We start from the raw sequence: 27,352 nt of genomic DNA, 5'->3' as shown, positions 1-27,352 counted from the left end.
ACTATGCATTACAGTCAGGTGAATGAGGCATGCTTTATATGTTCTGAAATTGTCTTTCTTTAACTTTAATTTATACCCTCATCCCTACAGTTTTGTTGTGGTTACAGTGGTAAAGGATGTTGATGACATTGATTTTACAGACACTACTTAGGATTTAATAAACTTCAATTGTCTTTTTACCATTGTATTATTTTGTATCCAGCTCTATTGAAAGTTCATATAGTCATTATTTTCCCTCTAAATTTCACCCACCTACTTGAATAATTAAACAAACTGCTGTATTCCTCAGTCACAATGTGTCTTGACTCAGCTTCAGCTCTCCATAGGTGCTACTGGAACAATAAAGCAGAATAATCCCACTATCTGAGATCATAATAAGAAATTAGGCATTATATTTAGTGTACTCTTGACTGAGCGCCCCTAGGATCATAACACTGAAATGCAGTCAAATCACAAGTCTTTAACAGATATATCGCTACAAGAAAAAAGCTGGTAATTTCCTCATCTTCCTGGCATAAATTGCTCTCTTCTGTATGAGCAAATACTTGCTCTGCTTCGTACTTGATAATACTTGATAATAACTAATTTGTAAAGCTAAGTCTAAAATGGTTGTAACATTACACATACACATAAGGGAGATACATAAAATTACTTTCATGCCAATCTACTGCCAGCCAATATCGTTCCACAGATTGCATTTGTAGTAAAGTGGATCTTGTGTTTTCCACAACTGCAATAAATTGGTTTTGTCCAGACCATTTTTTGTATTTTCAAACTCTCCCTAAACTTCCCAAACAACTACATCCTTGGTTTTCCTTTAATTTTTTTTTTAAAAGAAAGATCTGAGTAACATTTAGAACTAAAAAAAAGTACTGAATTTTAATCTAAACAGGTGTTTTTTGAATTATAAAACTGTGAAAGAAAACTTAGCAATGTAATTAAATCCAAATTATCCAATTTCATGCCTATTAATACTATGAAGTCGAATTGTTTCTTAATCCACTTTGAAGGGTTGTTTTGATATTCAAATTGCCACTACAGAAAAAATGTGGGTGTTTAGTAAGATATAAAGTGGACTTCTCTTGAGCTACCAGAATTCACAGTCGTCTAGTTATTGTGAATGTAGAGCCTTACAATACCCAGGATTTTGTGAAGAGCTTAGAGTTCTGAAAATATTTCTCAGCTGATTATAAGATTTTTAAGAAAATAATAAACAAATATTTAGAACGTATATAGAAATAATTTTGAAAAATATAGCACAATGATTAAAAGCAAGATGTATATACTTATTTGACAACAGAAAACTTCATACTAGCTGTACAGCTTTTGGTAGTCAGACACATTTAAAATAGCAATATTCACTGGAATAACTTACAAATAGCAGTGGGTAAATAGTCAGACTGCAGAAGTCCTGACTGCCAGTTTGGTTACATTTTTAAATACAAATTTTAGTTTAAAAAAATGGCTTGAAAGAGAATTAACTAGATAAAAATTGTTACTACTGCTCTAGTGAAGGTTAGAAAGAAGACTTTATGACCTTTGGCCATAATACATTACGCTGTCTAATATTAAATATAATGCAATCACAAGCATCCAACATACTAAAGGATGGTCTGAAGTAAGCACGAACACTGACCCCCTTTTAAGCTCAGTTATCCCTTAAATTGTTAAATTATTAAACTGTTCACTTTCAACCATCTTAAAAATTCAGTGTAATAAACAAATTGCTTTATACCTACAATGCAGAATACTGATGCTAATTTGATGATAGCTTTACATAAGTATCTCAATACAAGTACACACTTTCTCTGTGCAGGAAATTCTAGATGTGTAACAAAACCCTAGCATATCAATTTTAATTGTTAAAAGCTGGGGTTTTTTTCTAAAGGAGAAGCCATTTTTCAGTGGTAAAACTGTCAGCTACAAATGAAGATGCTGCAAGAGTGAAATCCATAATCTTGGTAAACAAAACATTCCATGTGACCACAATTAACTTTGGAGTTAATTTAAGAATATTTGCAGCTTGAGATAAGTGCAATATCCCTTGTCTGAAGGTGATATCTATTACGTTTTTTAAAGAATCTAGTCAACTCAGCAAATCCTAAAAGATAAGCCAAAATCTACATTCTCAACTGGGGTACATATTAGGAAAGCAAACATCTATGCCTGAATAATTTGACTTTGTGTTCTTCATTTTTCAAGTCTGGAAGGTTATTCAAATTCTACTTATTCCACGAATCTCCATCTAGATAAGTAAAATATAAATGTTTAATTTCTTGTGTTGTCACTTCATAATTGTACCAAAGTTGTTAGTACTGAAGAACCACAAGTTTGGTGCAAATGAGCAGGTAGGAAAACCAAAATTAGAGTTATGGGGTTAAAAAGAGGATAAAGAAGCAGGAAAAGAGCCACACAGTGAGAAAAAACAGTTGCACAGTAAGTTTACAAAATACTCTGAAAGTGATAGTGCCACTTCTTCTTGTATTTTGTTCCTAAATTTTATGTGGCTCATTTATACTTAACCTGGAATAAACACATGCAATTCACTATGGATCCACTTCTGACATTCATACTCACAAAAAGTGCACCTTTTGACCACCGTGAGATGTGTGACAGTGCAGAAGGCAGACTCATAATGTCAAGCCGTACCTTTGCTCCTTCACAGCTCTGTGAATAGTATCTACAGCAACATTTGTATGTATAGAGGGAAATCAGAGCACATGATCCTTATGCTGCTTCTTACAACAGTTTTTCTGACATGTAAATTCTCAGAGGACAACCTACTTACTTCTGATTTATAACTCTGTATGAATTTGCTTCTGATTTACACCTTAATTGTAAACCATATTCTTAGAAACTACTTTGCTTGATAGCCAGAAAAAAAGCCATCCTGATGACAGCACCCAGTAGCACAAGTGCTGCCACAGCAGAAATCCATCATGGATAGGAAATGAAATACTGAAAGTGACAGAGAGACATAACACTGTTGTCGGGGTAGACTTAATATCTCCGTAATTGCTACTCCATTCCACTGGCAAAGTAAGCCACCATCACTGAAATAATTTATAGTATTTGGACTATTTAACTCCTCCTATGAGTTACGAGAGACAGCCCAGCACCATCATACATAAAACTAGATTAAGGTTTACCTCTGTATTATCATTCTGATTTTTGACTACAACAAAGAGTATAAAATACTGTCTCTGTGATTCTAAGATGCTTAGTAGGTTTTGGAAATTTCCCAGGTGCCATTGAATTAAATGGGAGCTATGCACTTGCACACATTTCCACAGAGGCATTTAGGAACCTCTATGAAATATGTTTTGAATGGAAACAAGATGCCCAAATGTCTTGTGTAGCTCAGTTGTAGGCATCTTTCATATTTGTAGGCTCCCAAGTACATCAAAACAATCTGTTAAAATTTACCATTTCATGAATAATATTCGTACCTTAGATGAAGTGTATTATTTCAAATTTCATATCTCTGTAAAGTGTATTGTGAGGGGGAGGACCTTCAAGTAACCTTGACTGAATACAGTGTTTGTACATTATATGCAAAGCCCAACTGGAGAAGCGAGGGTGCAGGCTATTGAACACTGAATTTTTCTAGTGAATCATAATGACGGAAGCACCTCTCCTGATTCATTGAGAGCGGTGTGCAGCGTTCTCCACATTTCATCTTTCTTACCTGTATGGGAAAGTTTAATGGTTTTACATGACCTATGTTTCAACAAAAAAGAAGGTTCTGAGAAATAAACAAGTGAAGATCTACAGCACATTGTCTTGTACAAGATAAATTTCATTGAGCTTAGCAGACTTACAGCACTGCAGAGACCAGGGGAACATATTCAAATGTACCGCAGGTTATGTTATAAAAGCTGGATTTAAAATTCTTCAGTGATGAAACTGTTCCTACTTAGTGAATAGCAGCAGCTCTAAGTTAATCTATATTGATTAAATTTCCTCTTGCTTCACAAAAAATACCTTTTCATTTAGAATATCACCAGAACATCTCAATTGAAACAACTGCAAGATGAAAGAAACCACATGATGTCAGCAAATATTATCACCTCCCTAAATCACACTGAAATTAGCCTTCCAGAAACCAAAAGGTTATCTCTCCATCACTTCCTCTGGTGGCTCTTGATATTCTCTGATCTATGTTTCCAAAGCAAAGTCTATTTTCAGTTTTGTCATCCTAGCGATACACAGCCCGCCCAGTCCACTTTCTACCGTTTCCATTTTCAACATCCCGTTCTTCTTCAGTTTGCTTTTTTAAGGTTTAAAAGAACGCACAAAATTAGTTGTACCCATCATAACTAACAAAAATAATTAGTCAGGACACAATCATAGAGAACACTGCAGGTAAATGATTGATGTTTCTGCACACTCTCTGAGCTGGGAATAGGTCTAACATGCTACAAATCCTGAGCGAGGGCTTCTGAATTTGGGCTAATACAGCCAGAGACTCAGCATGCAAGGAACTGTCTAAACTGTTGGATAAAACACCTAGTAAAACAACGCTATGAGTATATATATTTTATTTTTAGAAGTTGTTTTAGCAACAACTCAAACAAAAAGTGCATCAGAATCAGAAATCATTTTGACTGTACAATAATGAAATGCTATATTCAAATATATATGCTTATATATTCAAATATAGCTAATCCTTTTGACAGCTTTAAAAAGATATTTCGGACTTATTATATCCGTTTTGTTCAAATAACACTGCTTACCAGAGTAAAACAAACAGGACCTGTCTACTCGTTTCTTAGGCCCTGAACGCGGTTTTGCAGCAAGATGAGTTTCCATGCTGCAAAGCTGAGATATGTTCATGAAGAACTGCATTATCCTGTTTTTATAGTCACATTCATATGCTTTTGTTTACACATAATATAGCACTTTGAAATTAAGAATGTTGATTATTCCTTTTTTGCATTCAGATGCTCCTAATGTTTTATTTTGCAGTATCTTGGGTGAGTTGATGCATATATTCTAAGTGTGCTTTCTATCTTATATAAAATGAAATAAATAAACAATTAGAATTGCAGAATTATCTTTTTATTGCTTTTTGCTTTTATTTGTTGGTATTTTGTTGTGTATAATTCTGTACATCTGACGCCAAACTGTACTTGATGGCTCTTTGAAGCTTTAATTGTCAGCTTTTTTCCTCCCAGTTTTTCTATATTTTTTAAGAGTTCATTTTTCTAAAAAAATAACTCCCACTTGCTGAATTTAATATTGTTTTCTAGAAACACAAAATCATGTCCCAGTTACCCTTTTTCAACAATATACGGTGTTATTTTCCTATCATCTGCAATAAAACAGTGAGAGATAACACATAAATAACTATATTAACACTAAACATGTTCATTAAGTGCCTCATTTTGAAAATGTGTTACAGCTGGCCAGTTATACTTGGCTGGAAATCAAATAACACAGGACAAGCTGAAAATAAATAGCTGACTCTGATATGATACTCGGATAAAGGATTCCAGGCTAATCTATAGACTACTTACATGAATAAGATGAGTAAGAGAAAGTCCTCACTCACTAAACTCAAACCCAGTGGAACCAAAGCCTCATTCCTGGAGCGTAAGTCAGGTACATAGTGCAGAGTATTAAAAATGTTATGGAAAATGGTACAATTGGTACAGAGTTGGATGGTCAAAACATGAGAATAGCAGCATTTTTAGTATGTACTGTGATAGATGGCAGATCTGTATTATATAATGCTTGGTATCACTTCTCTTCTAGCTGAATTTTCTACCTCAAGTCAAGTGCTGACAAAAAACTCATTCATTTTAGCCGTCCACTGTCACTTGAGCTGTTGGAGCAGCACTGAAAATAACTTGACGATCCATACTGTGGCAACGTGTAACTTATTTACCTAAGACTTCACATCTCAGTGTATTTTTTTTGTTTTAAAACTAAGACATTTTTGTAATGATCTTCCAGTTTGAGAGACTTATGGTAGAATAAGAATGTTTAAAGAAGAGAATAAATTACAGAGAGACAGATGGAGGAAAATATATCGGAGGCTACCAAGCCTGTGATTGTGATATTTAGTTTGCTAATTTCTGACTTTCTTTGCTGTACAATAGAGTCAATAGTCAATACTGTCAATACAGTTCTTAGACCATTTATTTCAACCAGTTCTTTTTCTAAACTCAGTCTACATTTTTTCTAATCATGCAGTGAAATCAGTCCTGTGTTGTTACTCCTGTTTTTCGGATTAGAGTGCTGTAATTCCTTCTTGGCCTAGTTATTAGTCATTTTGAACAATTTATTAATTACTTCTTTGTTTTTTTCAGAAGGCAGTATAGTTCCAGTATAGGAGCGGAACTTAAACTCTGAACTTAAAGTGTTAGATCCAGGATAATTCTTACCATTTGGCCTTTATGCACTATATGGTCTCATCTAATTGATGTTTCCATGGGACTAGATTTACCTATAGCTTTCATGTGTTGCATAATTAGTAAGTTGGGGTCTCATTTTTATTCATCTTACTCTGATTTTACTATGATTTATTACATTGGCATCAATGGTTTTACTTCCTCACATATCAATATTTGACCCTGTATTATTAATACGTATATAAATATTGTGAGGATTATTCAGTGCATCCAGGACTTATTTCAGACACAAGCTTTCAGTTTTATGAGAGGAAAAACACTCCCAAAGTGTTTTCAGCATCTCTGTTTTTATTGCTTTACGGTGAAATGTGTTTGTGAGTTTATTTCTCTCATTCACATGATCAGTTGGTATTAAAAAAAACCCACAACTCCTCAAAACTGTATTTCTAAATGGGATAAATTCACATACACACAAACAATTTATTTCATTAGGAATACCTGTTATTAGATCACTGGAGATAGCAAAGCATCTAAATCAATTTCTTAAGCAATTCCGCATCACATCCTCTTTCAAATGTTAGTGCTCTACTAAATTAACAATCTGAAAGCACAAAGCTGAAGGGTAGATTCAAATAACATACAAATGCTTCCTTAAAATGTTGCACTATCAATTTGTGTCTCCAGGGCTATGGCATTTTGTTTTCTGATTGGATTTATTTACTCTACCTTTTTAGATATATAATCAGATAACCGCAGGTTAGATCTGCTGGTTACAATAGATAGCTTTATCAATGTTTTGAATAGAAATTTTACCCTAAAAACAACAGCATATAAATAGACTTTTAATCTCTGCTGTAATGTTTGTACACACTTATCTTTCTTTTCTTTCATACTCCTAATTAGTTACAGTTATCTTATATTGAGTAAGTAGACAAGTGATAATTATAAGAATTCATAGCCTGATTCTAATCTAACATTTGTCAGTTTTACACCAGGTTGCATCACTGACTTTCCCAGCATTAATTCACAGGACCAAAATCAGGATCTTATTGCTTAATATACATCACTAGCTCTACCCTCACATTCAAAATTTACAGATATTTCTTTGAACTAGACAGATGTGAAATCATATTCTTGGTTTTAGAATATCTTCATTGTTCACTTTGTTGTTCAACATTAGTTATGCTGAACATAATTAATGAGCTTTCAGCATGTTCATGAGAAGATCCCCTCTGTGATGTCTGTTCCAGTAAATTACGTAGTGCCAGAAAATGCTGTCCAGCCTTGAGGCCAAATGGCATGGCCTATTTGTAAAAGTCTTTTGGGGGTCCCTACCACTCCTCTATGCATGATCATATTCATACTGCTTTTTGGGAATGGCCTGTGTCCTGTGCTAATCCCCCAAATTGCACACAGGAATTTTTTTGAGAGTGCCAGTTGGTACAATTCACAGTAAAGCATGCTATTAGTTCAACAGTAAGCTGAACCTGTCATGGCACGGGTCAGTTTATCAACACAGGTATAAGCTGCAAACGAAAAATTTGGGTGCAAAACCTCAATGGGACTGGACTCATAGAAAGACTCCCTTCCTGTTCATTAGTGGGTGTTTGTTGTTTGTTTTTTTCTATAAAAAGAAACTCATACAAAAGCTCTCTGGCTTCTGTAAAACACAAAGCTATATGATTTTATTCTGCATAAAATATAAATTATGTTATGTAACAGAGCTCTTTAAGTACCTGCAGGAAATTGAATTTTGAAGCAGTGCAGTGGAAATGGTGCTGCTCTTTTGTCTTGTTTGAACTACGGCAAGGAAGTTAGCAGCCTAGAGCTTGACACCTATTTAAACACAAGTCATCAGCCTTTCTTTCAGGAATTGCACTGTCTGATTTTGTGTCCCTAAGAAGACCACAGGTTAGTCACATTTCCCACGACAAGTCCATTGCTGCTCACTAAATGTGCTATATGAAGGGGCTGCTTGCCCTTCACAGTGACTGGCCCTTTTGATAAGGGACAAATGGTAATGCAATAGCTGGTGCCAGCCACCAACCATTACTCTAGTGTAATAATGCCATTGATTAGCTTAAGATTTCCATTTATGCTAAGACAGAAGGACATACTTGTGCTTTTGCTGCTTTCCTTGGCTTGTCACTGTTGACAATAACCCAGGATTGCCATCCTCTGGATTTTGATAAATCAGAGAAGCCTCTTCCACTTTTTTCCTCCTTCCCTCTGCACTGAAGACTATGGAATTGAAAGCCTGTCTTCCTCTAAAATTTTACCCCAAGAAGAGCAGAAGTATCACAGGGCAATAGGCAGAATAGATCTTGTGGTTTCAGATGGGTGTTTAATGCTATCAGTTTTATTAATATTTTGCAAAATTTTGACCAAACGAGGTACCTCCACAGGGTCATTCGCACTGGGATTAATTGGTTACGACATACTTAATCTTTTTTGAAAGTTCGTTGTCAACTTTGTTTGACCCCTTCACAGTCAATACAAACTCATGTGCACCTGGGTTTGCGCAGTTTTCCCATAGATGGATGTGCATCATCTTCCAAGCGGTTTGTGTCCCTGATTTCTGTTATGATCCAGTGGTACCTCCTGCCATAGGAACTGGTTATGCTCTTCACTGAGATGGCAGAGGAATATTTTTCTGTGTTCTGAGTAAAAATTGCCTACTGATCAGATGAAAATCCTGTTCTATTTGCCCAATGGACCACTATGACAACTTACATAACTGGGAGCAAGTCAAAGCCATAGCCATTTCTAGGTCAATTATATACTTTATGCCCTCTGAGAAGATAAAAATGCTCTAAACATCTTCCTGCCCTAATGAAGTACCCACAATCAGGCAATTACAATACTTGGTTAAACAAGCCACAAAAGGCAGGTTTTATTCTTGAGCAAGTCTTAATACTGGGAGCATATACTAAAGGAAATATTTTCTTTAACAGAATTCCATTTAACAATTTCCTCTGGTCATTTAATATCAGACAGTTCAAGTGTGCTAAATTGATATGTATTTTTATTTTAAGATCTCCTAATTATTAACGCTCAGTTATGTACACTTTATTGTCAGTTTAAAAACTTTTGAATGATATGAATATTCTATCAATAAAGTTTTAATCAATCACTCCTAACTCATATTTAGCATTGTAAACACTTCCTAAGAACTGATTTAGATGTTAAATAATTTCTGCATTATAAAAAATATTTATTAGCAGAATATTTAGTGGTTTTAGCTTCCCCTGTAACCCACTAATGATTACAAGTGTAAGAACTCAGACCTTTTAATAGCTACAATATTCAACTCATCCCACATTTTCATAAGGCATTCATTTCATATTAGCTATCTGATAGACAATCTATATTTAAATCTATCATAACTGAAAAATACTTCATTAGTTCAACATGCCAAGTGAACCCATTATCTAATTATTATTGCTTAATCTATTAAAAGTGCTGTATTAAGGTACTTCTCTTTTTTCCCCAACAATAAGATACATTGAAATATTGATACCTAGGTTACTTATCAGTATATTGGCTTTCAGTAAAACACTTGGCATTTCTTCTGTTATTAAAGAGTAAATTCTGGAACAGGAGGGACTATTAATTATGCATTTATTTTATATCAGAATATGCATTTAACACTATTTTTTTTTGGAAAAGCAAAAACTGGCAGACAAATAACTCATAAATGGCACTAATGAGCACTGGGAGATGGAGTGGAAAGGCCTTAAATGTGTCCCATTATTTAGCAGGATAATTAAGAGCACAGCTCTACCATGGCATTTTATTACAGAAATAGATAAGATCCCATCTTATTGCAAGCAGGTGTTGTAATGAAGCAAAGCAAGATCATTTTTATGAGGTTCTTCTGGTCCAAAAAAGATTGCAAATTAATTTTATGCCACCTTAATTTAAAAAGTAAGCACGCAGATCTTGGGAAACAAAGAGGACAGCAAAATATGATGTGTAAAACCAGTTCCAATGCTGTTGATTCAGGTTATCCCCAGAGAAACAAGAAAAGAACATTTGTTCTCTCACACCTTATAAATACAGTTTGGTTTCTCACAAATAATGTGCCACACAAATGGCATCACAGTTTAATATAAACTAAACTTCATACCAGATTATTTACAGTAAAAATAAGGTTTCTGCTATTTTGATTCATTGTGAAGCTTTAAGCCTCCATAAACATTGCCAGTGAACTTTTGTAAAATATCTGTCATGATTTTATGCTTTTTTTCATTAGCATTTGATATCAAGTGCTGCAAAATACAGATAACCCCACATGGTAATCTACAAACGATCCAGCATTAAATTGAGTGATGCAATATTTACAATGGTGTAATTGCAAGAAGAGTCTGGGCTAATGTTTGCTAATTATAAACTCTGAGAGTGCATCAAGGAATGACAGGGAAGAAAACTATAATATTTGGCTACCTTGGACACAAACTGTCATTCTTTTATGTATCATTGTAGAAAAAACATTATAGTGAAACTGAGAGGCTACATTTTTGGACGGCAGGTCTTTTCATTTTAAGATGAAGATAGAAAGACATTTTAAGGTTAAAACACACGAATATAGATACGAAAAACTGTAACTTGCGTCCTTCAAATACAATACCTGGGAGAAAATTATCCATGAAAATGAAAGCAAGTCTGTAGAATTTGTGTGGTTACTATATCCTGTGAAAGCCTAACAGTTGGAGGCAGATGGTAAGATTTTCAACATATTACTAACTTTTTTTTAGATGGAAAAAAAATCCAATAAGATGGGCACTTCAGAGGCAAGAATAAAACTCATAAAAAATAGAAGGGTTATGCAGATGAAAAAAACACGGATGGAATACAGCATATGGGATATACTCTCTAAGAAATAGATTACAGTGACTTTCACTGGAGCAATGACCTGGTGGTAGATGTATGGCACAACAAGCTGGGCTGTCCCATCCCATTGGTACAGTTCTGGTGCAGGCTTAGCCTGAGGACAGCAGACCTTGGCTTCCACATTATGGTACTGGGCTTTCTCTGGCTTGATAATATTGGTGATACTCAGTTTTGAAACCACCTTCCAGGTATTCTGTGTAAATGTGTCACCTATGTATTCCAGCTATCTGCAGACACAACTTTGCAATTTGTTTTCTTAAAAAGACGGTGAAAACTAAAAAGTCATTGCACGAATATTTTGGGAGAGACAGGAGTGCAACAGCTTGCTTTTGAAAGTAGACAAAGTAATTTTGTTCCAATTTTGAACAAACATTTACATTGATATTATAGGGCTTGTCTATTTGCGTACTTAATTAAAGTTGATTTCAGATATAAAACATGAAAGGCTTTCACAGTTCAAGCGACTTAAATCTTCATGGCTTCTAAAATTATATCTACATGTGAAAACAAGAATAATTACATTCAATCACACTATGTTTTCACTGCAATCAGAGAACAAGTCTGCTGTGACACAACGTTTTGCTTAAGTATCAAGAAAATTCTCCAATTTTTTTTTTTTTTTAAAAGGGGTATTTTTGTGTGCCATGCAGATGCCAGACCTCATCTTTCTGGAGTAGCCATGATCATCCCTTAGAATACACTAAAGTTTCAAGGTCATTCTTAGTAGCTTCACAAAAATAAGCCTGTCTCAGCCGTCAGACACTACAAACAATGCCTGTAAGATTTATGCCAACAGTTTTGGCTGTATCTATACAGAAATACAAAATATTGGTATAATCTGATTGAAGTTCTGTGGAGGCAAAGCGCTTTGTATGCTGGTGGTGGCAACAGTTTTACAAATCCTTTTGAGGAAGCAGAACCTGTACTCACTCTCAGTTTACATTTTTTGTAGTTTTCACTTCCACCACTGTATTCTCTAGGGTCAGTAAGTATTGATGGACACTGAGAAAGACTGCATAGGGTACCAATATCAGCTAATAACTATAAAAATGGCTGGATATCATCAAATCCCAGGAAACTTTCTGAACCTGTGAAGCACAAATTCATAGGTTCATGATAGTTTCCTCTTCTTCTATTTTCCTTTATTCACTGGAGTTTGATATTCGTTACACTTAAAATCTAAGGAAGTTAGGTGGTGAGATGAAAAAAGGAGTGAGATACTGAACGAAAGAAGTGTGGAAATTGGAATTTAACGCATAGCTAATGTCATTTGGCTGATTTTACTGCAAACCTACTGTGGAGAAAAAAAAAGAAAGAGTAAAGTTCTGCAGTACGTAAGAAACAGCTTCTTGAGATGGTTTTGATTTTCTGCCACCCTGTATGGTGAGTGCCATATATTTGAAAGAGCTTGAAATTAATCATCTTTATATAAAAAGTGATGAAGCATGATAACTTGCAACTTGTTTTACTACTTCTTATAGTGGGGGGAATCTCTACCTCTACTACAAATGATGCAGAGATAGGGGAAAGCTCCAGTGGATCTACCAACATCAAATGCTTGCCTCTTCATCTTGCATTTTAAACAAATATAATGGTGTTGTATTTGTTCGTGTCTTTCTCTTTCGCTCCCTGTGAACTTTTGCTTCTGATGGTCTGCTTAGTTTTCACTAACGCTTTACAGGAAAAATTGCCAGCGGCTTGAGTATTTCAGATTTTGAATGTATATTGCCTTGAACTGCGATGGAAAAGTCTCAATGTTTTTGTTAAGTAACGAAAAAAAGCTCCAGTAATTTTAAAATTCGTTTACATTTTATGTCTCTCTATAGACTTAACTTCTTGAAGTAGTTTTAGCATAACAGGTGTTAGTCTAGGAGACAGCGTAATAGAAGAAATTTAAACTTACTTCATTTTTTCCACAAAACTTTTGTACCGGCGAAGGTGTCCAGGTGTTGGCACAGGAGGGTGTGGTGGGGGCCTCTGTGAGGAGAGGCTGGGGCTGCCCCACACCGGTCACAGCCGGTTCTGACTGGTTCCTGCAGGTTCCAGACGGTCCCGCCACAGGCCATGGCTGAGCCTCTCAGTGGAGTCGGTGGCGCCCCTGGGAAAGCGCATCTGAGGAAGGGCAAAATGGTGCCGGGTGTGAGGGGAAAAGTGTGAGAAAAGGCCACGGGCACAACAAGGCCGGGGAAGGAGGAGGGGGAAGAGCGCACCTGGCCCTGGAGCACGCAGCAGAGACTCCCCCGCAGCCTGTGGAGAGGCCGTGGGGCAGCAGATATTTCCCTGCAGCCCACGAAGTCTATTTTGCCTGTGATGGTAATTGGTAAGCAATCTCCCTGTCTTTATCTCCACCCATGACCTTTTGATTTTTCATTTTCTCCTACGGTCCTATTGAGGAGGGAGACTGAGAGCAGTCTGTCAGTTGCCCAAGATCAACCCACCACATCTTTCTTTTCCTCTTCCTGATGCCCTGGTAAACAGTTTAATTTTGGTAAATTCACCTCCTTTTTTTTTAAAACCATAACCTTATTTTTCAATCAGTAGTTCCCAATGAACTATTTAGCACTTATACCATAAGGAGAGGCTTTTACCTGTTGAAGCTGAGGGAAAACCCATGACCAAAGGGTTTTAATTCTGCTTTGTCACTCACTGCATAAAAAGAAATATCTCCTATTTAAATTTTATGACTTTTTTTTTAACATATTGCTTCTGCTGCATAAACAGTTGCTGTGAGAATACATGTTTCTAACATCATCTAGTCTTTAGTTGAGCTTTGGAGAACCTTGCACACTTAACTGTTATTATAATATATATTTAGGATGCTGTGCCATTTAAAAGCTTGAAACTATAATAACTGAGGAGAAATCCCTCCGTTTATTTGCAGTTAATGTTTTGCTTCACACTTTATTGCACACTGTCTTCTCTCTGTATCCATTAAACCTGTTGTGAGCCACAGATAAAATACTAATTTTTGTCTGTGGGGAATAAAATAGTCTAAAATTTTACAATTATTAAATTACTTCATATCCTGTGTGGTCATTTGTTCTTAAAGTAATAGTTAGCAATAATGACTTTATATTAATAAACATCTAATGATGGCCTGAATTAGCAAAGTATCCAAATTATCTAGCTTTGGTAGTACAGTAAATTTACTAGAATGCATTAACTATTTAAAGCATCAAAACATGATACAAAACTGACTGGTGGTTTCTGCAGTTCCTCCTTTGTTAGGCACACTCCTTACAGTAACACAAGCGTACTGAATTTTCTAACCTTTCTACAGGAAGAACTTAGGGTTCTGAATTAGCCAAGTTTGTGTAAATTCCTGAGAATAATTTGCTATATAAATTGCACATAATTTGTTTAATTGATTAAGTGTTTAACCCTTATTTTCTTATTGATAGTTTATATTCTTCCAGTTTTTATGACAATGTCAAAGTAGACTAAAGTATTTGAAGTCAGGATGGGTGTGATTCAAAGTACTGAAAAGTTAAAAAGATATTGCAAATATAAACATGCACATCACACACAAAGAACACAAGGATGAAAACAATCATGGTTCACTTATACTGCAGTATATATTGCTTAACTTTTTTTTAAAATAAAAAATACATACTACAGAACCTTGAGGAAATCAAACAGCCAAAATTGAGTCCCACTGACTGCTAACAGTTACTTAATATTGAGGCCCTATCCATTAGCAGATTTCTCTCAGCTGTGTCTCATTTCGAACTTCTTTTTCTCCACATCCTCCTTCCATATCAATGACATTATTCCAGCTGATTTATGCACTGAGGAGACACGCTTCATCAGGTTAGATTAATTCACTAACTCCTTGGTGCTATTATAGGCAGATTCTGGCTCTGTGCATATCAGCTAGCCAGCTAAGGTTAGCATCTGACATGACAGAGATTAAATTTCTGTACTTCAGCACACATTTTATTCAATGGTCAGAAGTAGAGAAAGAGCATATAGACAGAGTCATAAAACCCCAGGTCCTAAACTCACATAATCAAATCAGATTTTTTTTGTTTTAAGTTTAATGAGAATTAAAAGTTCTAGCCTTTACAAATAGGGAGGGAGGGAATAAAGGAAGTAGAAGTAATTTCTCATGTTACCTCTGAAATCTACAACTACAATGAAGTAATACAGCTCTCAGGAGCCTGTGCGTTCATAAGGATATACTACAGCATTAACCAGCTGTAGCAAACCAATAACCTGACGTGCTATTACAGTAGTACAAAGCTTTTGTTCACAACTATCAATAGTGTTTTTGCAGATTGCACAGCTCTGTAAAAACAGAATTATATTTTTTGAAAGGAAACCTGGTTTCGATATTGGGTCCTCAATAAGGTAACGAAAAGTTACAATAAGGCCTCGTAAAGACATTAGCATTACTGTGTAATCACCACACCTCATGGAAATTTTGCTTTTAAATCACTTCTTTCTCTACGAGGTCTTTCAAGCTTCTTAATGAAAACAATATGATAGAAACAATCTACCACTAATACAAATACTTGATGCAGTAACTCTACAGATTGTTTTAGTAGAGGTAAAACGTATTTTGACCAATCTCTAAAGGCAATTCAGAAATCTTCCCCAGCTTTAGTGGAAATGTCCTTTCAGCAAACAAGAGACAGGGCACTTTTTATGATCAGTATTAGCATCTGTTTATCCAGTGTTTATCCAATATTAGAAGACAAAATGTGATCAGTTTCTGCTTTTAAATGGAATTATGATATCTTGCTCATTTATATGCTCAAGTTATTTTTTTTATCCTGATTTTACATAATTTTCTCTATAGTTGGCATAATTCTTGATGTACAAAAATGCCAAATCATATGTCCTGTAATACTGTTATTTCAGCTGCTCCTAGTTACCTTTGTATGGTATGTATGAGTGCTACCAAAGCGTTAAAAAATATTAGTGATAGAACCAGCAGGAATATGCTTTAAAACATTGAATTTCATTCTTTGGCTTCTGTGTCACAAGGGTGACCGCCTGGAAATGTTTTAGGCAAATTCATATTTTATTACAACAATAACAGAACCTGCTGACATAGTTCAGTATTTCTAACAGCTTTAAACTCTATTCTTATATTTAGATTTCCATACATTAACATCTTTGAGGTTAATGGATTTCCAAAATAAAATGCTTAAATTTAAATTTGGTCTAATTGAGTCTGAGGTTACTAATTCTCCGTTTAATTCCTCCATTTTAACTGATTTTCAAGAGCAGCACTACTCTATAAAAATAAGGCCCACATCACACCACTCCAAGGCTGCCATCCCAGGTGATTTGTATTTCAAGCACATCACATTATGAAACACAGCTGGGAAGAAATAATGGGCAAAGAGCAATGTGGAAGTGGTCTTTTCACTTAAAGAAACCTACCAAAACCTGGAGAAGCCACCTAGCCTGCTGAAAAACCTAGCAGTGTTTCAGTTCCTCTTGGCAAATTAAAGCTTTTTTTTTATTTTTTTTTTTAAATAATGTTTTTGTGTCCTTACACAGCTGTAGACCTCTCCTTTTTCTCTCTAAATACCAGGGAATGAATCCAACCTATGTATTCTTCTCTGTCTATATATTGCTAGCTGTTGTCCTGTTTTGGAGCTCTTAAAGACTCCCCCTTCACATTTGTGGATTTTTTTAATATATCAGACACTATGGGTTTTGCATCTTAAAAGAATCAGTTACTGGAAGGCCCCCAATTCTTATGAACACATCTTTTATGAAGATAACAGCAACACATCTGTATCCATGCTGACTTTGTATTTGCAAAGTATGTACTCTTCAGGGAACTAGCTACTAGTGCAAAGGATGAAGATGAGTTATCTGCATGTGTGTACCCCCTCAAACTTGTTTTGTTTTTGTCTTTTTGTATGCAAGATCAATGTGCACATTCTCATTGCTAAACAGTGACAATAGATTAAGGTTTCTTTCCATTAAAGTCTTTCAGAACAAAAGCAAATCCTTCATTTGTAGGCTTTCAGTTTATCTTTCGCACATTCTGATTATCAATTGTCCCAATATCATGTGCTATTTGAGTGTTACTTCATCTGAATTAGTTGCCTAGTTAAAAAATACTTCAGATTTGCTCTGGAAATATATTCTGACACATTTTCTTGCATTCTTTGGAGTTTTAACATAATGGCTATGTTTACGACAAAGTTAATTAACTGCCTGATTTTTTTTTTTTTTCAATTTCCATAGGTCTTTGTCATTATCTTTTATCTGAAGAATTCCTTCCAGAATACTCAAAAGTCACCAGTTAGAAGTCTACACCAAATCTCCCCGCTTCTTTTTCATTCTGTGTTAGTCTCACGTGCATATATTTTATAGTTCCTTTTCCCACTTTGTCCTAATGATTCTCATCTTCACTGTTTCACAGGGGGTTCCTTTCCCCTACTATCTTTAGGAAATCTATTAAGTACTATACAACTAGATTCGTTGTGATTGCCATGATTATGTGCATAGTTCCTTTTCCAGTTTGTCCATGTTTCTTTAATATACAGTACTCTCTGAGCCTTTTCCAGCACATTCAGTATTTCTCCATATTGCCAGGAGTGATAGGGGATTTGCTTGCAACTGCTATTTTTCTCTAACAGACCTTACAGCATTCCATGCCTTCTAACTCCTGATTATCAAGGATGGTTTCACTATCACGCCTTTCAATTAACCATTAAAAACTGAATACGATCAAGAAAATAGAAATCTTTGCAATATTTATTAGTCAGACTATAATCTTTGTGCTCTTTTTTTTTTTCATGACCATCACGCAGCACTTTAGGAAAAGGTCATGTATTTCATTACAGATTTTAATATATTTTGTAGAAACCAGGGCTTGAAAGAAAGCTAAAAGGTGTAACAGGATCACTCTAGATGATGAGGAACTGAGAAAGAACGACTATAACTTAGGTGAATTTAGCCACAACTAAAAGCAACTGAAGGATGCTTAAGAAAATATGACTGAAATTATTTTTAAATACTGCATTTTTTGTGATTTGAGTAAGACAGAGTGTTTGGAAGATGGAGTTTTCTGTGATCTCCTACTGGGAATAGTCTCATGAAAAGCTGCCTAGTGCTTTGTGAAGTATATAAATAGGGTGACAAGTTACAGCTAAATTTAAAAGAGAAAATGTCAACTTAAGCTTAATGCTTTAAATCTCGTTACTTACAAGATTCTTATGTGATATATCTACAGCTGAGATCAATGGAAATTGAAAGTTCCCTCATTATAGAAGAGAAATTGCTCTTGCTATATCATTTTTCATTAAAATCTCCCTAAACTGGAGGATGTACCCTTCCCAACTGTTTTGCCAGAAAATTTATGACACTCCAGTTGAGCTATGATTATTGTTATTTTTTGCGCACAAGGACTTGTGTTGAGAATAAAAAAGAGAAGTTAACACTCTCCTGTGACTGTTTTTCCATAACTCTCTTCAGTATTTAATAGTTACAATTATATGAAAAAATTAGACAATTTGAGGGTATTCTTAAAATTAGAGATGATTGAACCTGAAGTCTTACATTAAGAGTGTCTACATATCAGGGAAGTACAATGTGCAATAAAGTTACATTATACATGGATTTTTAATGGACAAGCCCACGAAAACACAAATGCTGCAGTACACGAGTCTGAAGTGCTGATCGCTTCTCCCATTTCTAATAGACTAGTACATGTTGACATGGGGTCAACTTATATTTTTATATGTGCTAAAGAAGAGGATTATAAGTGTGCCTGGAGCGCTGCACACGGACATTTTTATAAATTAAGAACTCTGTAAGTATAAAGTGTTTATCAGATTTTACTGCTTGACAGCACAAGATTCTTTTTAGGATTTGCTAAATGAAATTTCTCACCTTCTCTGTTCCTAAAATAAACTGCTCTTTACACTTACTACACACTTTTCACTTTTCTAAATAGTTTCATACACTGACTATGCTTGCTGTCTTTGTCTACAAGCCAGAAAGTCAGACCCTTTTCTCACTGTATTCAGTCACTCAGATGACTGCTGCATCATCTGATAAAACTCTGCTCTTCATTACTGGTATTTCACCAAGTAGGATGCATCGCCAACCTTTGTACTTTGTAATTCCCCCATTTAACTGTCCTTGTTTCCAACATTTCTTGCTGTTAGGACTCTGAACCTAGCCGATTTTCCTGTTTATATTACCACGAATGCCTAACCTCTCTAATCTTGTAGCCTTGTAGTCTGTCAACATTTACTGCAATCAGCAATACAGTCTGTCTACGCTTACTCGTACCTGTGTTATCTCATTAATAGCACGGACCACAAGAACTCAGCAATAGAGAGATCATTCATAGAAAACAGCAATAATAATGTCAATTTGTGCTTGATTAACATAGCACTTCTCAAGATTTCAAAGTAATATTTACCGATAAAATTCTGATCCCTCCAGTTGCTTCGTGATGACTGAACTCAGATCCTTATAGTGCCGGTTTGTCTGGATTCTTCCGTATTATGGACTTGATTAGAGACACAAGGTGTGATGCCTGAAGAAACAGAAGTGATGAGTCTTTACTGCACTGCAAGCTTAGACATTGGGAAGTACTATTAAAACAAACAAACAAACAAAACCCCCTATTTCTCAATTTATCTACATTCGGACAAGAATTTAAATCAAATGCAGCTGGTATTTTTTATTTTCTTTATTACAAATACAAGAACTTCACAATTGGTTTACAGATAGCTAGTAGCTGTATCGGATCATTCTTATCTCCTACCTTTCTCTAACAGTACTCAGCTATTTTTATGTGGTATAGAGCATGACTTTTAACCATGTTCCTCAGAAAGAAGTATTAGATATATAAAATAGCCGCAACTTGTGTTAAATCACAGTTTAAAAAAAAAAAAAATTAATAAAATAATGATAGGTCAGGAAGCAGACAGTGAAGTAGGAAAAGAAGACATAAGGAAGTGAAAACTTCTTGAACTAAATTTTACTGCCAAAGACAATGTAAAATGTAACTAGACTCTGAGAGGATTTCACCTATGGCTCAGCCCAGATTCTAGATCAGTGCTGTGAAGAGAGACATTTAAACCAGCCTTTTTAAAATCTGTCTCTCATAATTTTTTTCTACACAATGTAATCAAATAGTATCTATAGCTTTCTCTAGAAAACAGAAGTTTCACAGTTGTTCATCATATTCTTTGCTCTATTCCTTTTTGTAATGAATAGGACAAGGCTCAGAAAAGTGAATTGTTGTATTAAAAAAGTTTTAAGCAATTAATGAAATTTTCCCCAAAACTTTTCTCTCAAGATTTTTTTGCAGATCCCTGTGAAATGTCATGGTCAATTCCATCCAGTATGAATATAGACTATCTACTCTTATCTACCCCTTCTACCTCTTCATGTAAGATTTTCCTTAAACCATGAGAGCTACAGAACATTGGGACACTCTTTGACAGAAGAAAAGGCATATTTATGCTTGTCCTTAAGTACTAGTTCTCTTATGTTTCTCTGAGATTTTGGAGAAGAGGATAAGAGCCCAAGAAACAAAACTGGGTACAATATTTGCAGCCTGGTACCAGGGCATAATAACAATGATAATACCTATCTTGTTCTCTCTTTGTTTCTTAGGATTTGACTTACCTTTGTTTGGCCTCGGCATTTGGTGAGTATTTTCACAGTATTATAATTAATCGGTGAATGGTAAGTATAAAATTACTCTTGTATATGTAAGGTTAAAATAGCCTTTTCTCACTAGGCATTAATCAAGATTAAATTTTATGTGCCATTTTCTTGAACAGTTGGCTTGTTTACATTTCTTGATTAAAAATTCCCATTCAGCTAATTGAAGATCTTAAACACTATGTGTCAATGGCAGATTTAAATAGGCAGCAATCTTCCAAATTAATTTTAGATGCAAGAAAAAATAAAAATTTCATGTTAAACAAAGAAAAAGAAGGTTCTTCTCCAACCAGCTATGTGCTTCATATCCACTGAATCTGAATTTTATATTTATATTCTGTAGCACAAAGTTATGCGGCACTTGACAATTGGTCATTACCTTTATATTCATAGTATCATCAAAAAACTTTTTCTTCTCTTTATTCACAGCTTTATTCCAAGTTATTTTTGGAATATGGATCCAATATAGGCTCTCTCCATGGAAACTTGTAGTCACTTCCTCCACAATGAATACTGAAAATTAACTTAGTATTTAACTTCCAAGTATTTTTTTTCCTCCATGTGAAAAAATTCCCCCCGTGTCTCAGCAGCTTAACATCATTAAGAACTTTTGCTCATCAAATAACTTTTGGAAGTCTAAGAAAAGTGAATCAATGGCATCTCCCTTTTCTGTATGCATCTTGACACTTGTAACAGCATAAAAACACTTTGCCCACTCTTTTTGATTTACCTTGGCCAAAAATTTGTTGTCAATGAATCTAATGAAAAACCTCTTTATTGCACGTGGCCTCATGAGGGAACTAGAAAAAATCAAGTAAGCAATTTTCATTTCAGCTTTTTTTTTTTTGGCCTGTATTTGACAGAAATATTCATGAACTCCTGAAGTGGTCTCTGTACCGACTCATCTGTAGATACCATACACTTATGTTTTGTTTGTCCTCAGGCTTTTGACACTCTGTTCAGTACATTATAAAAAATAACATGAGCAAAAAGAAAGGAGGTGATTCTTTTTTAATTGTTTTTTTGTTAAAGCTTTTTTGTTCTTCTATAAACATCTGTTTTGAAATTTCTGTTCACTTTGACTTGTCTGTGTTAGCAAAATGGCTATTAACACATTTCCTTCAACAAAAAACATACAGAGCTTGTTTGTTTTCTTCCAGTAGCTAACAAATCAGTTGACATATGAGGCAATCAAGAAACCCAGTGTTTCTTCAAGATCTTATCATAACCTTTACAATTGAACACTTGTCCCCTTTTCAGCTGGGATAGAGTTAATTTTTTAATTAGATGCTGTGTTTTGGATTTAGTATGAGAATAATGTTGATAACACATCCTGGTTTAGTTGTTGCTAGGTAATGCTTATATTAAGTCAAGGAATTTTTCAGCTTCCTGTAGAAGCTGAGGGGGAACACAGACAGAACAATCTGGCTGAAGGAACATTCTATACCATAGACGTTTTGCTCAGTATAGAAATGCAGGTTGGCCAGGGGGCAGGAATCCACAATTGCTGCTTGGATGGGCTAGTGAGAGCAATTGGACTGCATCATTCATTCTGTATATTCTTTTACCATTTATTATTATCTTCTCTTCCATTACAGTTCTATAAACTGTCTTTATCTCAATCCACGAAGTTTTCTTTTTTCCAATTCTCCTCCTCTACCCCACTGGGTGGCAGGGGGCAGGGGAGTGGGGCAGTGAGCGAGCGGCTGCGTGGTGCTTAGTTGCTGGCTGGGGTTAAACCATAACAACACTCATGCACCTTGCAGAGTACTGTTCTGTTACTGTTTGCAATGACAATTGCCAAATCTGTCACTGGTTACAGTGACATCATGCCATTTTAAAACTGAGTACTGAAGTCATAAGCAATAATAATCCAGTTGTAAACCACCTTTTTATTGCATCTGTATAATACGGTTTTGGCAGTAGAATTTAAAAAGTACATTAAAACTAAGCAGCTTTATCCAGAAAAAAATCTGAAATTTAAAATTGAGTTCTTAATTCAAAACCAAAGCCTACAAAAAATGTTAAAGTATTTCATGCGAATGGTATAATAAGATGGAAATAGAAAATAAAGTATGTATGCAGACGTGGGTGGGCACAAGCATCCACCTCCACTTTCTGTAAAGAAACCCTCAAGAACCTTGACAACCTCATGCAGCCCACGGTGAATCACTGGTATTCTGCATTTTAAATTTGACCTAACAAATTTCCCAGTTGTACAAGTTCCCTGGTTTTGATTATGAGCTTTCTTTATTGTTTTTAAAATCTGTATTACTAATGAAAAGTTAAATTTAATACGTTAGGTTTTAGAACCGAAACCTTAATATAAAATTATACTGACTTTAAGACTGTGTTTCTTTATTGGCACTGGCTAGCTAATTCCAAAAGTGAGGTTTACTTCCTGGATGAGCATAGAACCACCTTTTGGATATTCTTCGTAAATGTATCATGTGTGTAAATGTATCATGTGTGTTTCATGTATCCACAGACAGAACTTTGTAATTTCTTTTTAAGAAAAGACAGCAGAAACTGAAAAGCCATTGCACAAATATCTTTGGGAAGACAAGAGTGCAACAAAATGCTTTCAAAAGTAGAGAAAGTAATTCTGTTCTAATTTTAAACAAAAATGTAGATAGCTGAACATTGCTTGAATAAACAGGGCTTCAGACAATCACACATAAGATCAGTATGAATTAGTACTTTAAACATGCTTTAATAAGTAAAAAATACAAAACATTTTATTTCTTAATTCTGCCTTTTTCAGGATCTATCATTATGCGTAAAATGGTTTAGGAAAGAATTTTATCATCTTTATATTTCAAATATTTTTCTAAAACCAAGTTTCAGACAAAGTATTTTTAAAAATTCCAGAATGCAAAACAAATTCATGTAAATACATTTCTCAAATGATCTTTGAAATGATATTTCAGTCTTGTCTTTTAAAGATATAAACTACTGTTGGTCAAAATATTAGGTTGAATTTCAAAGGGAAGAGTCTATTCAAATTAGAACAACATAAAAGTTTTAAAGCAAACTGAATTTTTCAAACTTTCCGAGTTCCAATACTCACCTTATTAAATCTCATGTTAAGAGTTCAATTTCAGTAAATCTATTTTTTTATAATTAAAAGCAGTAGCTTTAATGGAAACTAATTTGAATTTCTAAAAATAACTGTTTCCATGAAATGACTATCAATCAATCAATCCCTTTGAGATAAGAGCCCTACTTTGTCCTGATAGCACTACTAGTTTTCTGGTATCCTCAGCTGACTGACTTTGTTTCCTGCAAAAATGGACTTCCTTAAAGAGCTGCTGACCAATTATGAAAAAAATTAAAACCAATACGTTCAGTATATTGGCATGTTCAAAACATACCATGCTCAAACAGTGGTTTTCACTTGCACTTGATTTTATTCATAAGCATATTTACATGAAAGCACAAAAACCCTATGTCACGAGCAGAGTGAATAACTTCGCTTGTAAGAGGGAAGTAGTGAAATGTTTATTAACATAAAACAAAGTTCGTAGTGAATGCGACAGTGTTTTACAAGATTCAATGCCAGGGTACACTTGACTATTTACTGCATAGAGGCCAGGGTCAGACAAGCTCTCAGGGAGACCCTCCCGTTGAGTCACGAGGTTCAGAAAGGACCCCCTTGCTTTCTAAACTCCTTCTCAGAGAGGAGTCGAGGTGCGGCTGGATCCAATCCTAGTCCCAGACTTGGTCAACGGTTTATGTCTAAAGGATTATATATGCGCAATCAATCCTTAGATCACTTAGCTAAGATTTCAAAGTTTAGCGTGCTATTAGTCGCTCACTGAGAATCTGTTGCGGCAAGGAATCTCTCAGCCTCGAGGAGAAGAACCTTAAGCGAGCGTCCCCACTCAAGGGGAGGTCCTGTCGTGCAGCCCACTGCCGTGCAGGAGAGCTCAAAGGGCTCTTGGGCTGTCCACTATTTATGGAGTAAGATAATTGACCTATAGTCATATTCTCATGGGAACAAGATACCCAGGTTCCCACTCCAGATAGTGTTTTGGTTATGTTGCCAGCCATCTCCCACAGCTCAAGTGCAACCCATAATAACTCCTGCTGATGGCCATAGCTTGAGCAGGAGCCAGTGGGGGGAAAGGGGAAAAGGGCAGAGCACACCACCACACCCTAAAAGAATGGTCTGTCTGAAATTATTAGCATTACATTTGCATCTTCTGATTTGAAAGATCACAAATCATTTAATTTCTAGAAAAATCCTAAAATGGAACCTTTACAGATAGAGTTTGAACATAATATTAAATCAAAAACTGTACTCTGTACCTACTGCAACAGATTACTTAACTTGCCTTTCCCGTTACATATTCTTGTGGCATGGAAGAAAGTTGCCCTCGTTTTACCTAGATAGCAATTATTAATTTCCAGAAAAGTACCTATAGGTCACAGCTGGCCAATCTGATGACGAGAGTATTGGAAAAGTTAGTTAAGCAATCCTCAGAAAGAACTTAACCAGGCATCACAATCTCACAGGACGTACTGTGTATACTAGATAACCACTCTCTTTTCTTCAGAGAAGTGAAAGGGACATTTGCAAGGGTTCCAGCTGTCCAGTTGTAACTGCAGGCCTGCTGTTTGTGATATCTATTGCTGTAAGTGGAGTATATCTTATTCATGTCTAAAAATTTAATTGAAATAAAAGCGGGGGGGAAGGGAGGATCTTCCTTTCAGGTGTTTTTTGGACCTGGATATTAATTAAGCCGCTAGAGGAAAGTGGCATTCACATTACTGTCTTCATTTTATTGTTCAAGTTTCAGTAGAGGGGAGAGTTTGATCCAGTCTGGGGCAAAAGGGATTGACCTCAGCAAGTAATCTGGTATTTTAGAGCGTGATTTAATCAGAGTGATATCTAAGGCAAATCCAAATAGTGATTTCATACCCAAATGGACTGAGAAAATCTTAGAAAAGGGTCATAGACAAAGCTACAAAACTCAGGATTTCACTTCATAGATGAGTACTGATTTAGGGGAACATCTGACTGCAAGGATCGGCCCAGGTGTCTGTATGTGTGCAGCAGATGGCCGGGAGTGGGACAGCAGGGTCACCACTGAAAGAGTTGTACCTCAACTCAATTTCAAAATGGAGTTACACAATGATTTCCTGCAACTCTCTAAAATCTTTTGCTGTTAAAACGCTTCTCAAAATTGCATTAAGGATCCTTGTAATATAAGTAAGATTCTCCCACTGGCAGACGTTAGATGTGCTTAATTGCATGTCAAATACACATCTGTTTCAGAGGCAGCTCTGCAAAGTGATGGTGAAAATCTGACCCGAGATGGTAAGATCTGACCTGCCTCCACTGTACAGAGTGGATGAGGGAAAGTAGTTTTATTCTGACACTTTTACCTTCTTAAAATAAACTTCTGGACATGGATTTTGATGAATCTAAATAAATTTTGATTCAATTTCACAGAATTAAAAAAAGTTTCACATAAACACAATGAAGAATAATCATACACAGATAGAAACTGAATGCTTTACATTAGTGCTGGAATCACAACAGTTATTTATTAGAGTTTCTTATTCCTGGAGTCAGTCCGCTCCATCCTTTTATAAGTGTATAGTAACTACATGTTGGTGCAGGCAAGACTATTATGCTTCAAATGCACAATATTTATTCTAATCAACATCAGCAGCCACACATTATTAAAGTGTTCCAGAGTTAAACAGAATTAATTTGCTTAAAGCATCTTTTCCAAACAAAATATGGTTAAAATGAATATTTGGCTTTGGGCTTTTGTGTTTGGAAGACTGCCAGAGACACTAAAAAGGATTGCAGAATTTTCCATTTCATTTCCTTACCTCTAAACAGTATTTACAGCCAGCTTCAAAATAAGGCATGAGATTTTGAGGGAAAGTAATTTACTTTTATTTTTTAATTATGTTAAATCAAGGGCATACCTAATATTTAGGGTTTTCAAATAGTCTTTAGGTTCATTAAATAGCTTAATTACAAGACAGGATTGCTGAGGACGTACTTGACTGAGAACAGACATGTTTGGCGTAGGAAAAAGGATGGGACTTCATGACGTTTAATAGCTCAAACGGAATAAAACCCAGAACAACGCAGGCCAAATGAAAGTAGCTCTTGGAGCCTGACTACTAGCTAGCTATATGCCACAAAAGTATAAAACCACAGGGACAGCCTTCAAGATCTCACCATAAATGTCCTGAAATCACTGGAAAGGCTGACTGGATCAGGCCTCTAATGCACAGTGCTTAACTTTTGTACAAAAAGACTATCTCTTCTTGCTGAGAAATTTTCATCCGGTTTGGACTAAATTGTTTCTTATTACGTTATATTCCTAATTTCTCCCTTGATCCTGAAAATCTTAAGAACCTTCCTCCCACCGCACACTGCTGCTCTGCAGCTCTTCTGTCTTCTGCATATGGAGATGCTCCAG

This window comes from Larus michahellis, chromosome 9 (assembly GCF_964199755.1).
Source record: "Larus michahellis chromosome 9, bLarMic1.1, whole genome shotgun sequence".
NCBI classification, from domain to species: domain Eukaryota; kingdom Metazoa; phylum Chordata; class Aves; order Charadriiformes; family Laridae; genus Larus; species Larus michahellis.
This window is presented reverse-complemented; position numbering follows the sequence as displayed.